A 16,496-nucleotide genomic window follows, 5' to 3' on the forward strand; every position below is an offset into this window, starting at 1 on the left:
TGTGTGTATGTGCCAAAAAGGGGAGGCAGGTAGCCTAATGTGATGTGAGCTGGATATGAGCTGGTGACCGGAGGGTTGCTGGAATCATATCCAAGGTGCCTACCACTGCCATTGTGCCCTTGAGCAAGGCACTTAACCCCTAATTGCTCCAGGGGCACTGACTATGGCTGACCCTGTGCCTAGAGCAAAGAATACATTCGGGTGTAATCTAAAAACATTCCGAATCTCAGGTGTCTCAGACAATCCTTCAAACAGTCCTTTCTCAGGCTGAGACATACCTCAGACAGGCTCCCTGGTTGGGTGACCTTTCTTAACTGGTTTAAGGTTTCAGTTTCCCATCCTGTGGGATAGAATCTGTTGTTTGATCCTGTGTGTGTTTGTGTTCCTCCAGACCCATTATCGCCTCCCAGAACGACAACCTCAGCCTTCAGGACTGCCTGGAGACCGGCATCGGAAGGCAAGCCAAGGTCAGAACAATCTCAGCCGGTCCTATACTTGTGCCCTAAACAGTAACCGTACCAGTCCTGTTTTGTGTTCCTGTTCCTGTTGCGGTCCTGTTTGTGTTCTTTCAAAACCTGCTGTCATGTTGCTTTTCACACCGTTTCCATCGGACGTAATTCAACATTATTCCCAGTTCCGACGGACACTGTATCCAAGTGAATTCCTCGATGTCTTATATTGTTGTTTATGTGTTCTGTTGGCGCAGTACGCCAAAGTGCGGACCATTACCACCAAGATGAACTCTCTGAAGCAGGGCAAGGCCGAGAGCATATGCCCTGTGCTGATGAACGGCAAGGAGGACATGCTGTGGGTCACCGAACTGGAGAAGTACGTGTCTCTTCTCATTTGCCCCTTATTTTTTATTTTTATATTTTTTTCCTCTTTTCATATTGATTCTTAGAGACAGTTGGGAATTGAGGGGCAGATAGATGAGGGAGGATTTGAGTATTGTATATACTAAGATGGTGGCAGGATTTGAACCCCGGCCCTCTTCTTACATTCCTAGTCGTTACCCGTGACCAGTAAACCACTGGACTGGACCAGAATCTCATTTCACTTCCTGAAGTTAACCGTTTTATCTTTTTTGGGGGGGGGTTCCATCTGTCCCTCCTTCCAGGATCTTTGGTTTCCCGAAGCACTACACAGACGTGAAGGACATGAACCCGGAGCAGAGGCAGATGGTTCTGGGGAAGTCGTGGAGTGTCCCTGTCATTCGCCACCTCTTCGCTCCCCTCAAAGACTACTTCGCCTGCGAGCAGCTTCCGTGAGATGGGGGAGATCCTCACCTACTGCATCTGCGTGTGGTTCTCCAGCTGCACAGCCGCAGAGAGGAAAGCGCTACAGAGAGTCGTGAGATCGGCCCAGAAGATCATCGGCGCCCCCGTCCCCTCTCTGGAAGAGCTGTACAACACGCGCTGCCTCAGGAAGGCCTCCAAGATCTCCAGAGACCCATCCCACCCTGGGAACGAACACTTTGTTCGGCTGCCCTCGGGCAGGCGGTTCAGGACCATGTCCGCAAGGACAAATAGACTGAAGCTCAGCTTCTACCCTAGGGCCATTCAGGCCCTGAACACAGCAAAGACCTAGGTTCTAGGCCCTGGACAATCTAGACAATTTGATGGCAGCTACTAGATTGTAATCAAGTGCAATACTGAAACACAACTGTGAACATTTCAAACCTGCAAACTGCGACACTTTAAATGAATGTGCAATAATACTATGTGCAATATGACAACCCTCGTGCACATAAGGTTCAGAGATAGGAAATGTTAGGATATTTATAGCATAGCATAGAGTACAGCACAGTGTTTTATTTGTATAGTATAGTATAGTGGATAGTGTACATAGCCTTTATTTATGTAAACCAGCTCCTTGAGTGAATGTATGAACAAATAAATGAATGAATACACATAGTATAACGAAATACATTTCTATATTTATTTATTCTTTTACGCATTCATTCTTTGTTTTCCACTTTCATTCTTTGTTTTCCACATTGTTTTCCACATTAATTCTTTCTTTTCCACATTCATTCTTTCTTAAGGCTGACAACAATTAACACAGTTGAATGTCGGAGTTGGACTGTATAGGACTTGGTTAACTGTTCAGTCGGGAGCGCTCCTTTACAGAGTCCTGTCCTTACCTCGCGTAGTCTTAGCAATTTTATTTCATCCTGAATACAATAACGTTTATTGCTATTTTCTAACACTGTAATGTGTCTAGTGACCTCTGTACTCTGTTGCAGAGATCAGGATACAGGATCCTACACCTGAATGATTACAGCGGCATGACTCCTCTCGATCTGTGCAAGCAAGGACAAACATTCAGGTGTGTGTTAGACCTGCAAACACCAACTCACCCACTTCACCTGTTATATTCTTCCAACACATGAAAGCCACAGAGTAGAAATCTTGTGCAATGTTAAGATAGTGCTCAGTGTTAAGATAGTGTTCAGAGATATGATAGTGCTCAGTGTTAAGATAGTGTTCAGTGTTAACATAGTGTTCAGAGATATGATAGTGCTCAGTGTTAAGATAGTGTTCAGTGATATGATATTGCTGCAGATGTCCTCATGTTGAACAATATATGGTCAATGGAATTTCATAATTTTGGGTGTTTCTCAACTGGTGTGGAGTGTGTGGTAAAAAAACAAAAAAACATCTATTTTAAGACTAGAAAAAACTAAAAATTGTGTTAAGTGTTATTTTGACAGACGTGCATGAAAGTGGCTTCTCAACTTTGGTCCAGCTCAAGTAAAAGCAGAGGAACAGGTTGGACACTGAGCGTGATCTGAGAGTAGCTCTGTCTACCATCACCCCAGACTGAAACTCTAATCAGGAGTAAAGCACATACCCAATTATCTCATTAGCTTCCCCAAATGCCTGTTGGGTGACAGCCTGTTTAGTAGGCCTACTCAGAGAGATTATCATAATATTGTGTGTGCAAACACTGATATGTAGTTATGATATTCATTTTATTCATAATCACCAGGATCAGTAGCACGCAGTTGTGATGTTCATACTCCTCAGTTTATTAATCAGGATCAGTTTGCTATTGCTAGAGTAATGTGCTCTATTTGTTTATTTTATGTTTAAAAAAGGTCATGATGACATTGTGTAAGTCTTTACTAGCCCAGTTTGAGAAATAAATTAACTTGGTTTAAATTCTATAAAAGTTGGTCACAACTTAATGACCATGAAAATATGGGTCCGAAAGCCAGACCGGTTGAGAACCACTGTTATACAGTAATTCATGCCAGAGATTAATTATGTTCGCTTGTGTTTTTCTTTGACTATTTCTACAGACATCAGCAGCTCACCAAACTACTGAATCGGTACATGAGGGAGCCAAAACACCACAAACCCGTAGAGTCAAATGGTAAACATTCTTACTGTCTGTGCTGAAGAGATTAGTTACAGCCTGTGATGAGTTTGACTTTAATAAACATGATTGATATTGTGTGTGTGTGTGTGTGTATATCTGTTTGCGTGTTTGCCTGAGTGTGTGTGTGTGTGTGTGTGTGTGTGTGTGTGTGTGTGTGTGTGTATGTGTGTGTGTCTGTTTGCGTGTTTGCCTGTGTGTGTGTGTGTGAGCGAGTGTGTGTGTGTGTGTGCGCGCACGTGCATGCGTGCATGATGTATTTCCCATGTGTTTCTGCAAAATAATGCCTAATATCCTTGACATAGTCAACACATTTATATAACACAGTCTGTTTACACTTTAGATCAGATGGATTTGTTCAGGTGAGAAAAGTCCCACACCCATGAGCTGCTGAGCTGTTCCACCCCTGTGTTTGTGTCTGGTGCTACGTACAGTGTCTAGAATACATGTTTAGATCAAAACCTGATGATGATATCATTTATGATCCTTAACCCCTCACGTGTGTGGCCGGCTAATGCTCTGGTGCATGCGTCTGTGGTCCACTTCTCCCTGGTTCTGGGTCTGTTCTGGAAGCTTCTGACCCAGGACCCGGGAGAGCTCAACAGCGGAGATGCAGACCCCCGATTCTCCTGCATTGCTGACCTGGTGGAGGCCAATCAGAACCCCCAGAGGTTCTGCATCTACTGTGAGGTGAGAACTCAACTTGAGGACCAGGATGTAGACAGTATGTTTATTTTTTATTTTTTTAAATTCACTTTATTGATTGATTGATTGATTATACTTTATTGTCCCCGAGGGGAAATTTGTCTTGGGCATGGTACTTTCATGCTTCAAGTGCAACAGAGACGATACATACAACATACAGTAGACAAAGTAAACAACAGGACAGCAACAAACATTGAGTGACATTGGCAGCAGTTTCCACCTGGACATGGCATCATTTGGTATAAATATATATTGCACATAACCCTTCAAGTGGTGTTTTCGAATATTGCACATGGCCCTTCAAGTGGTGTCTAAGATAAAGTGCAGGTGCTGGTGATCATGTCCTAATCATCGTTTCTGCTTGAGCGAATTGATTAGTTTAATAGAGAATGGGACAAATGATAGTTTTAAGAGCTTATAATTACATCTTGGCATGCGAAGCCTTCTACCTAGGGGGAGAACTTCGTATTCTGTGGAGAGCGGATGTTGGGGGTCTGCGATTATCTTGTTAGCCTTGTCCAGGACAGCTTTTTCATATAGTTTATTTAGGATAACATAGTCTCTTTCACCTACAATTTTCATAGTTGTTTTGTGAATGCTGACTACCGGTAGTCTGTTTTTTTGTTGTACAGTTAAGTTGCCAAACCACACAATTATTCCATATCTGATTACACTTTCAACAATGGACTGATAGAAAATTCTCATGATCTGCTTTCTCACCCCATAAAGTCTGAGTCGCCTCAGGTGATAAAGCCTCTGCTGTAGTTTGTTACATAAGCTGTCTAAGTGTGTATTCCAGCAGAGATGGTTGTCTAATTGAATACCTAAGTACTTATAAGAGGGCACCTGGATGATTGTTTGGTCTTTAACGACCACAGGCTCATGGTCAGTTACCTGCCTTGGGTCTAACACAACCTCCTGAGTTATTACATCATTACATATTACAAGACAATGCAACAAAATGATTATTTTGCGTTGATTTCATCCATGCAACTATGTTGGTGTTTATTGTTTATTGACTCTACACTAGACTAGAACAGTGTTGGTGTTTCATTGTTATTCCATAAATACAACTGTTTACTTTTTATTGACTGAAATTGTTAATCCCTGTTCAATGTGACTACCAGGGTCCACAAAAGTGATGCTCCTTAACCCTCCTTCTCTCTCTCATAGATTGACAAAACCAAAGATGAGATGACAAGGACATGAAAATGGACATTTGTGAAATGTTTGTTCTTGAAGAAGTTCCTGAAGCATGTAATGTCCATTGCACTTTAACTTTTTAAATGTTTAATGTTTTTAACATTTGTGATATTTGAATGTTCCTGACGAAGCTTGTAACATACCATGCGTTTCACGTTTTAAAACTGTTTAGTTCTGTGATATTCGAATGAATTGAAGAATATTTTTGACTTGACCACTTGAAAAGATTGTAATAAAAACGTTGTTCAGTTTTCTTTCGTCTGAACTGTATTGTGTACATTTCAAATAGACTTTTAACTGCCTGCAGTTTTCTCATCATTTGGGGCGACCATCTGTCATGTGGGGTAACCAACGATTGGCAATAACTGTACTAAATTCAAAATAGAATATCCATCAGTTTTGGCTCAAATATTAATCAACTGTATACCATGCTTAAGTGGATATTATCTGTACACATTTTAAATCAGTTTTATGGGTTTTAGAGCGAAAATTGGTATTGTAACTGCATTACAAGGGAGACACTGCCATTATAGAATAAACTTGTCAAATCGTGGTTCACAAAAAATGAAAGGGCACACAAGCCTGTCTTTCTTAAACTGTTTATTTAATTACTGATACTTGTTAAAATATTAGTAATGTTGAGGAAATATATTAATTTTTAGATAAATTACGGTCGCCCCAAATGACTTTTTTTAAGGCTGTGTCCTATTAATTCAACTTTAAAAACACTAAAATCTCTTAATTTTTAGTTTTTGCATAAATGTATATGTACACTACATTCCAAATGTTTGAACAATGGCCAAATATATCCTTATTTTTAGTATTTAAAAATTGGCCTGTTCAAAAGTCTTAGGCCCAATCCCAATTCACCCCTAGCCCTTCGTTTTCACCCCTATGGCTCGATTTGCGCGTTCACGTTTAGGGCGAGGGCTGTCTCAATTCATATTTCATCGAGGGCTAGGGGTAAGGGGGAGGGCTAACTATTACTTCGTTTCGAGGGATTTCAGGACCAGACTAGCTTCGAAGGGCTAACGGTACGCTACCCCTTGATACCAGGATGCATTGCGAATCATCTACAGAAATCTTATGTCGCTCTATTCAATGCGGAAATGTCATTTTACTTTCTCTGTAATTACTTATTAATAAAGATTTGAAAAATTATGATAACCATCGTATTGTCTTAGTTTAATGTCATTACAATGCATTATAGACCTTTTATTTATAACAAGCTTAACCCAAAAATCGCTTTTATGTCGGTGCTGTGTCTAACGTTACAGTAACGCAACGCTGCATGACAGTCGAGCATTTCAGAGATTACAGTCATAAATCAATTATTACCTGTGGCGTTTGACAGCGGATGATGGGTACACATATGTAAAGTTATCTATCAAACGTTCGTCTGACTTGTACATGATGCGAATTTTGACCTATTTCCACCCGCAATCTAATCCGAGCAGTTGTTATTTGGTAATATTATTAATGGGTTGTATCATTAATTTCAATGCATTATAGACCTTTTCTTTATAACAAGCACAACAACAACAAAACGTTATCATGCCGATGTGCTGTGTGCTGTGTGTCTAACGTTACAAGCTGATTTGTGCATGACAGCCGCGCATTGACATATTTCCATGTCTAATGGCATATGACACGCGAAATGTAACTACAGTTAAGGATACGCGTAAAGGATGATGATCTATCACCGTTCGACTCTACTGAGAATAATGTTTCCGCTTATTTGTCATCTCTCCTTCACGGGCAAATGTGGCCGCGTCCCCAAGAGATCCTCTTTCTACGTTTTTGACCACCACTATTATGGATTGATTTTTGGATTCTAGACGACGAATTGTTCTGAGAAAGGCGCTTGGTAACGTGATTTTTGGACAACGCTTTATGACTACTGATGGACTGGTTGTTTTGGTTGGAGTCATTCATTGTCATTAAATTCATTGTCATTATTGCGATGTCCACAAAAAAGACATCGCTGACGGAAGAGACTAAAAAAGGAACGTCTAAACACTACAGTGTGTTGATAACAAATGAAAATAGATGCTTATAGCACACGCAACAGAAATAAACACAGCTGAAGAAGGCATTGCGAGATGTGAGAATTCGCCGGCAACACAACGCGTCACCCGTACCGCGTGATGACGTAGCGCCGTGAAGGGCTGTCCCAATTCAGAGGGCTTAGATTTCAAGGGGTAGGGCTTGTGACGTATTCGAAGGCCTTGCATTCGAATCGAGTGACACTCGAAAACGAGCCATAGGGGTAGAAAAGAGAATCGGGATTGGGCCTTATCCGTCAATGACCCAATTGCAATTTACAATACAACAATTGGGGTCCCTCCAAAAAAAAAATGGCCGCGCTACGCGCGCACAAGATCAACCACCAAGGCCTCATTCTGACCCAGGAAAAACCCTGGTATGTAGCCTACTATATTATCAAAACCTTGATTTGGTAAATCAGGTGTCTCCCTGCTGTGCTGGGACAAAAGCCTGCAGTACTGCAGCTCCCCAGGACCAGGAGTGAGCAGCACTTAGTAACGTAGTTGAACTCATCGCAGTTTCTCTGTCCTCTGCTCCGCTGCTGTAGTTCCTTTGGAGGGTCCGTCAGTGAAGCTGAGGCCAGGGAAGAACGATGCAGAGCTGGAGTGGATGGAGATCCCTCTGGACAGACAACGAGGCTTCATCACCAACTACACCATCTACTACACCACAGGGGGCCACGAACTCTGTACGTACTGTACACACACACTCAAACAGACGCGACGGACACGCACGCACACACACACACACACACACACACACACACACATTAATTAAATAAAAATGTTATATTAAAATGATTCTGTGTCTTGACCCAATTTACTGTCATCTCGTTCTCCATGTGCAGTCCTGCTGTAATGGGAGTGTCGAGGGCGGCGTGTACGAGTGTGTGTGTTGTGTTCACCTCTGTGACTGTGTTGTTTTGCAGCCGACAGCGTGCCTCCTGACACCGACTCCTACACGCTCAGGCACCTGTCCAGCAGCAGTAACTACGTGGTGCGGGTCATGGCCTCTACTGTGGTGGGACACACCAACAGCACCAACTTCTCCTTCGTTACCCACACCTACGGTGAGCGTTACCAGGAGCACAGTACTGTTCTAAAACCAAGCACACACACAACCAACACAAACATGTTACATGGACTGAGGTACACCCACATGGTTTTCTGTATTCTGTCTGTCATGTATTTCCAAAATTGCACCATGTGAATGGACTCCATCAGCAATATTTTCACAAAATCTGCCTGAGCACAAGAATATTTCATACTACAAAAGCAACATTTTGCACTCTGTTAAACTTCTGTCCCTCTATAACTTCCCCTGGGCTGCCATCCGTTCTTTTTCACTGTACATACTTTGTGTTTTGTCCCCCGCCCCCACCTGTGGTGTATGTCCCCACCTGTCCTACCCGCTGTACATACCTTATGTTTTGTTGTATTGTTCTTCCCATGATGGATGTACGTTTATCTTGTAGATAGTAATAGTTATTTGTCTGTATTATCATGTAGATAGTACTAGTTCTTTTCTTATGTCTGTCTTACATGTAACGATGAATTGAAAATCAAGGACCCCAATTGAAATAAGCCAATGGCTTTCTTGGGTTTTTATCCTCTTAGTTTGACCTTGTATGTAATATGTACTTTCATGTACCTACTTCTGCAAACATTCTAATAAAGTTTTCAATCAATCAATCCTCTGTGGTTCTATTCGTTAGTCAAGTGAATCAACAATAATGTTGTAGATGTCATCTTAATGTTGTATCTCATCTTGATGTTCTAGATCTCATTTAAATGTTCTCTATTTGTTGTGTGTGTGCGTGTGCTTGTGCGTGTGCGTGTGCGCGTGCGCGTTGTCCATCAGCTCCGGGCCAGATAGAGGGCATCGTGGTGGGAGCGTGTTTCGCCTTCCTGTTCGTGGTGTTGATGACCATGCTGTTCTGCATGTGCAAGAAGGAGTCGTGAGTTACTCCTCTATCCTGTCTCTCCTACACTGTGACAGCCTGGAACAACATTCATCACTATGGATTATTATATTATATATTATATTTATGACTCCTGGAAAGTTACTGCAGCAGTTCTGGCTTCTCTCTGTGAAGACAGCACATAGATAGATAGATAGATATATCTTTATTTATGTGTCACTCCTCAACAAACAGGTATGGTATAAAGAACAGCAACAAAAGGTGCATTAAAAAGTTGAGGACCACTCACATGGAGTTGTGAGACACAATACAAATCATAGCAATACAAATTAAAAAACGTACATTCGAGTACTATTTCACTTGAACTATTACACAGCAAATTGGCATTGGCATTACAATAAAATACAGTATACAGTAAAGGCAATGAAATATGTAAAGAAAAGGGGGGGGGCAGTTTATTGTGCGATGCTCATGAAGGCTACTCTTCTTTGTAGGATGAGGTGGCAGGCCTTGGCACATTCATTAGTGCAGTGTTCACCAGCTAAAATTTTACACAGTTTATTATGGTCATTAAAATCATTAAAATTCTCGTAGTGTTTTGATAAAAAGATAAAAAGATCAGCGCTGACGTCGTTATAAAGTTCACAGTGTAATAGGACGTGGGCTTCGGATTCAATCGAACCACTGTTGCACAGTGTGCAGAAACGACTCTCCACTGGGGTGTTAGTGTATCTGCCGGTTTCCAGGGCTAAGGGAGCGACTCCACACCTAAACTTGGCAAGGGCACTTCTATGCTGCCTGGGCATAATGCATTGAACATAGGGTTCTGATTCTTTTATTTTTTTTAAAAGAACAGTAAGTACGCAGTTTGTTTCCCTCTGGCCTGTTAATCTGCCGGAGCCATTTCTCCTTGTCTGCCTCTGCAACTGCTACATCAAGACTCCGTAGATCATTTCTTGATAGGATTAGATCAGTGCTGGCGAGGTGGGATAGATGTAGAGAGCTAAAAAATGTTCGCACCGTATGAGCATAGTTTTTCACATTTCTCATCTGGTTAGCCCACAGGAACACACGCTTACATAGCCTGTTATCAGGCATACCACACAGTCTCTTCCAGTTCTTGAAAATGCATGACCACTGGTGTTGCCACATGGTTTTCCACCCCAAATCACCTTGTATGGCAGCATTCGGTGTGTATTTACCCACACCCAAATAAAAACGACATGCCCTATTAAAAACAGCATTAATACAAGAGTGACTTTTGTAACCCCAGACAGCAGCTGCATAGGTCAGGATGGGCAGAGCCAAAGATTCAAACAATTTGGTGAAACATTTGAAGGGGAAACCACCCAATATTTTGCTTTTGGCTATAATTGCACCTAGTGCTCTATTTGCATGCAAGGCTAGATGTTTAGCAGTTACACTATAGTCTAGGAACTCTGTTAAGTATAGACCCAGATATTTGTATTCTCTGACTACCTCTAGTGGGTCTACTACCTCTAGTGGTCTACCTCTAGTCTACCTCTAGCCCACATGAGAAGCTAAAACTGGACAGGGGGCTTTGCTGGATTTCTGAAATGCACTACTTTGGTTTTATCAACATTTATATTTAGTTTCCACTCCTGGCACCAACTATGGACCAGTGTCAGCATCTCCTGTAGTTCCTCTTCTGTCTCAGATATCAGGGTAATACCATCTGCATATAAAAGTATAGAGATCTTTTCATTTCCTATAGGGACACCTTTTCCCAAGGCCTTGATTGCTATACTTAAGTAATTTATATATATGGAGAACAGAACAGGTGACAAAATGCAGCCCTGTTTTACGCCGATGTCGACTGGGAACCAATCTGTAAGGCTACCATTTACACGGACACAGCATTTCACATTTTCATACAGAGCAGTAAGACAGTTAAGGATGTTGCCATGTAGGCCTACAGCTGACAACTTCTCCCATAGCATGCTACGGTTAATATGATCAAAGGCTTTGGAAAAATCGATAAAAGAGCAGAATGTAGATTTTCTAAGCTTTTTCCTTGAGTCTATAATAGCAGTTAAAGTGGCAATATGGTCTATACAACTCCTTTTCTTTCTAAACCCATTTTGTTCATCTGTTATGATGCCGTTGGACTCCACCCACTCAGAGACCCTGTTATGTAACACACAGCAGAACAGTTTATATACAGCAGAGGTCAAAGTAATCCCTCGATAGTTTGCAGGTATTCTTTTATCTTTTCCCCCGCCTTTATAGATAGGGTTGATGATGCCATATTTCCATAGTTCTGGGATTGTGCCATTAAGAAAACAATTATTAAAAAGCCTATGCAATAAGTTAAGTGCATTACCATTTTTCAGAACATCAGTAGGTAGCCCATCAAAACCATATGCTTTGCGTTTCTTGGCTGCTTGCAGGACTTTGACAATCTCATGCTCACTGATTGGCTGGTTCAGGGATGTATCCAGGTTAAAGTGGGGGTGCTCTGTGACTCTGGCGAGAGTGAGGCCACTATGCTGTTCGCCTGGAACAAGCTGGCAAACTCGCTCCTCCACGACTCTAGGACAGATTCTTTATCAGTCTGTGGGGAGCCATCCGGCCCCAAGACCTCCCAGGGGATGTTGGGGTGCCGCTCGCTGCCTACACCAAGCTGGTTAACTTGGCTCCAGAAGGTCTTCGGGTCGTTGCTTTCTAGCTCCTGGATATTCTCCTGTTGCAGTCTCCAGTGGCGTCTCTTTGCAGCTTGGACTGAGCAGTCAAACTGTCTCTGTCTGTCCTTCATCACAGCTCTAGCCCTGGCTCTTGTTGGTCCGGGGGGGCAGGATGTCCACTCCTTCTCTGCCACGCTCAAGGAGTTCCATAATGTGGATTGCTCATCTGTCCACCAGGCTTTTTTTGTTTTCCTCTTTTTGTTTGTGCGACCCGGTTGGATAATAATGTCCTTGTGGGGTATCTGTTCTCGCATCTCATGTTTTACAATGTCACAAAACTGAGCATACACCGAGTCCACAGTAAACTGGTTGGCTGCTGAGGCCTCTAACTGGGCTATACAGCCCCTCAGTGCATCTTGGCAGCTGTCACTAGACAGGAAGTGGTCGGGGATAGTGGACAAATCAAAGGCAGTGAAAGAGACCCTGTCCTCGTTCCTCTGTTTGGAAGATTGAGGTAGGGAAGGTACTGCTGGTAGGGCCATGGTGCAGGTAAGGCAGGAGTGGTCCATAATCTAGTCGTGTCCATAATTGAGACACACCCCGCTTGAGTGAAAAGGTCCCTGCTCCTAGTTACAGTGAAGTCACTAAACCAATGCAGATTTTCATGAGGGACGATTAAATAATCAACTGACAGCCCCTTAGTTGACACACAGGTGAAGTCATTCTTACAATAGTTTCTCCCGTTTAGAATACAGCAATTTGCACTGATCAGAAATTGTGTAAGTAATTCACCATAGGAGTTAGATGAGAAGTCCACTACATTCCGTTCTTCCACCAAGTCCACACCCTCAATATAGTCCTGAGAATCTGCACAACGGCTGTTGAAGTCTCCCATTATAAGAAAAGGGCCAAGTTTCTGAAAACTATAGACATTTGTGAGGATATTTTCATAAAAGTCTGCTGCATCTACCTGCCTAGTGGAGTTGGCTGGGGGTAAATAACACACAGCCACAGAGAAAGTATGGCTTATGTTAATGACATACTGTATGTCATTGCTGAGGAATTTGACTTTGCTTGATATCATACAGTAGATTAGCTGTCTGAACAAAGCACTTACAAAAATAGCTGTGTTAGCTCTTTGAAAAGGAATTATTTCAAACACAAACACTTCATTTCACTGAATCTAGCATGAAGGCTTCAGTGGAATCAACAGAATAGTTCCAAACGTTCTCATCCTGCATGCCAAACCAAACACAAAGCAACAGACTAAAACCTATAGTCTATTTTTCACCTGCTAAAAGACGTTCTCTAACCATGCCTTGTTTTGTTTAGGATCAAGAAGATCTTCTGGCCGGTTGTCCCAGACCCCTCCAACAGCACCATCGCCACCTGGTCACCTGACTTCCCCTCCAAAGTAGGTCCCAGTGCCTCTGTGCTGCCGTGGGAAGAAATAAACTTAGGAACTTATAAACTTAGGAACTTAGATGATTTATGTCCCACAGACAAAACACCTGTCCTAGATTCAGATGTGCATCCACTTCACCTATCTATATCTCTATATTATTATTATTATTATTATTATTATTATTATTATTATTATTATACTGTATATTATTTAATCCCATCAACCCTCTTCTCTCTCTCTCTCCCCCCTCTCCCCTGCCAGGCGGACAGCCCCAAGGAGAGCATCCTGGCAGATGTGAGCGTGGTGGAAGTGGATGTGTTTGACAGGAAGTCCCTGTACGAGGAGGACAAGACGTGCCTGCCCCTGAAGAAGGACAAGTACCTGTCGGAAGAGCACAGTAGCGGCATCGGAGGCTCCTCCTGTATGTCCTCGCCAGAGCGTCTCTGACAGCGACGAGGGCGGAGACTCGGGCCAGACCACGGCCAGCACCGTCCAATACTCCTCTGTGGTGGCCGCCTCCACTGGCTACAAGACCCAGACCCCGGGGTCCCTCCCCCCCCCAGACCCAGACCCAGGCCCAGGCCCAGCACGTCTTCGCCCGCTCTGAGTCCACACAGCCCCTGCTGGACTCAGAGGAGCACCCTGACCTCCACCACCAGCACCACCTCCAGGAGGGGCAGGAGTCCCGCTACCCCAGGAACCCATACTTCAGACGCTCGCCGGCGGGTAACGAGGACAGCCGTCCGCCTGCGGAGTTCAACCAGCTAGAGATGGAGGAGCAGGGCGGGGCCTCGTCGCTCAGGTTCAGCCCATTGGAGGAGGGGTCTCAGCAGACCACGCCCACAGATGAAGAGGAAACCCCTGATTGGCAGCCGTCGTCAGCAGGACCCGCACCTAGCTATATGCCTCAGCTGAGTGGCTACAGGCCACAATGAGGGTCAGAGGACGTTGACTTTTGTTTGCAATAGTGTAATTCCTCCGTGCCTTTTGTTCATTTCAAAGCTTTAAAAGTCAGCAAGTCCAAGTGTTTTTAGAAGGATGTCTGTGAGTCTATCAGGTTTTGCACTTTTTTTATTGCCAATCATGAACTCATACACTGTGTGTCCATCGTAACATGCTTCACAAACTGACTGTTTAGGTTTGTAGACTTAGCCTTTGTCTTGAGGCTTTTATTGTTGTAATGTCCTAAAAAGCTAATAGAATCACAGAAGTCATGACTTGTAATGTAGTTTATCACATAGCTTCAAGCTGACCATTTTTCATACTATTACAATTGTACAATAAGTATATTATACATATATGAATGTAATTAACAGATATAGTCATGTTGCACAGCAACCAAGTGTTTCCCCTGATGTTGCCAGGATGGTAAATTTCATGGTATAGCACCCTCTTGTGTCCTATTTTCCACATTACTCTGACAGGCCTGACCACTACCATTTAATTTCACTGACTAAGCATCATCGGTGCTGCTCTGCTTTGAGTGAGCAAACTTGACTTTGTATCATGCACAGTCCAGAAGTGGGCTAATCTCTACAGCCTGACCAGGGGTCACTTCTATAGCCTGAGGGTCAAGGGTCACTTTGAAGTTACACTGTTTGGTGAAGCATCATAACAAGACACTGGACTTGAAGAAAGAGGAGTGATGATGACAAACTGTACAACAGGGCCTGCCGTGTATGGACACCCCACACACACTGCATATTTTAAATGATTATAATTATCACAAGGGATAAGATAGAGAGAGAGAGAGAGAGAGAGAGAGAGAGAGAGAGAGAGAGAGAGAGAGAGAGAGAGAATAACCATTTGACTCCATGTACATCAGACTGCTATAATGCCTGATTGTTGTCAAGAACTTTGCTGTAGGGTCACCATAGATGAATGTCATGATTTTTTAATGCTCATTTCAAATACTATGCAATCTACATCTTTTGTCATTGTAATTTTTATTTGATCAGGTAACAAACACATTTCCTTGTGGCTTCAATGTTGCTACAATTGAAGGTCAGACTTTCAGAGATTACTGTTACATGCAAGTGTTGTAGATTACCTCTCTGGATGTATAATTGTTACTGATATGGAGAGAGAGAGAGATTTCTGTTAATTTTGTTACTTTTTGTTGATATGTGTTTGGCCAGAGTTCAACAGGACCTTTCAGATGTGCTCCCAGAGAAGCAAAGACAAAGAATGTTACATTGATAGAAATGTAAATATTGCTTTAGTCCTGAGAAGCTATCACGATGCCCATAATGATTAACACTACTTCCTGTTATAGCAGGACACACAGACACATACTACAATACTCCTCTTTCACTGCATGTCACCTGAATGGAATTGACTTTATTTGTCATTGCTACAGTACAGGTACCAAACAACGAAATTTAGGAGGGGTGGCTCCCCTGGTGTTAGGAAAGGGAAAAAAAACACATTTAGAAAAAGAATAAAATCACAAGAAGGTAAGGAGCTGGTTTACATAAATAAAGGCTATGTACACAATCCACTGTACTATACTGCACAGATAGTCAACTAGGGTTGTCATATTGCACAAAAGTATTTTTTCACGTTATTTAAAGTGTCACAGTTTGCAGGCTTGAAATGTACATGTTTGTGCCTCAGCACTAGCTGCCATACAATCCGTCCGGACTGTCCTGGGCCCAGAACTTAGGCCTTTGCTGTGTTTAGGGCCTTGACGGCCCTGTGGTAGAAGCAGTTCTTCAGTCTGTTTGTCTTAGCGGCCGGGGTCCTGTACCTCCTTTTCGAGGGCAGCCTGATAAAGTGTACGTGCCCAGGGTGGGTCGGGTCCCTGGAGATCTTGGAGGCCTTCCTGAGACAGCGTGTGTTGTACAGCTCTTCCAGAGAGGGGAGGGGGGCGCCGGTGATCTTCTGTGCTGTTCTCACGACTCTCTGTAGCGCGTTTCTCTCCGCTGTTGTGCAGCTGTAGAACCAGTTGCAGATGCCGTAGGTGAGGATAATATAACATATGTTTTATACATAAGATACAACAAAAAGAAAACAGAGAGTCAGTGTACAACTTTGAAATAATAAAACTAATAGGAGTTAGTATTAAATGCTTTGAAAGAGAAATGGCTTTGAGAGAGAGTAATCGGGGTGCAGGTGGGGGGGAAGGTTGCTGGGGAGAGATGGGAGTGTGGGGTTGTCCTCATGTAACGGAGTAGAAAGAACAGTTAAA

The 16,496-nt window shown here is 42.9% G+C and overlaps 1 pseudogene across 1 annotated transcript; it reads left to right on the forward strand.

The window, feature by feature from the left end:
• Positions 1-3,849: 3,849 nt before the first annotated feature.
• LOC308150368 (interleukin-6 receptor subunit beta-like) lies at positions 3,850-14,241 on the forward strand (annotated as a pseudogene). Its single transcript has 6 exons — positions 3,850-4,066; positions 7,883-8,023; positions 8,264-8,404; positions 9,196-9,292; positions 13,234-13,315; positions 13,568-14,241. The product of its transcript is annotated as an interleukin-6 receptor subunit beta-like (transcript).
• Positions 14,242-16,496: the final 2,255 nt, after the last annotated feature.

This window comes from Nansenia antarctica (assembly GCF_963989245.1).
Source record: "Nansenia antarctica genome assembly, chromosome: 2".
Classification (NCBI taxonomy): Eukaryota; Metazoa; Chordata; class Actinopteri; order Argentiniformes; family Microstomatidae; genus Nansenia; species Nansenia antarctica.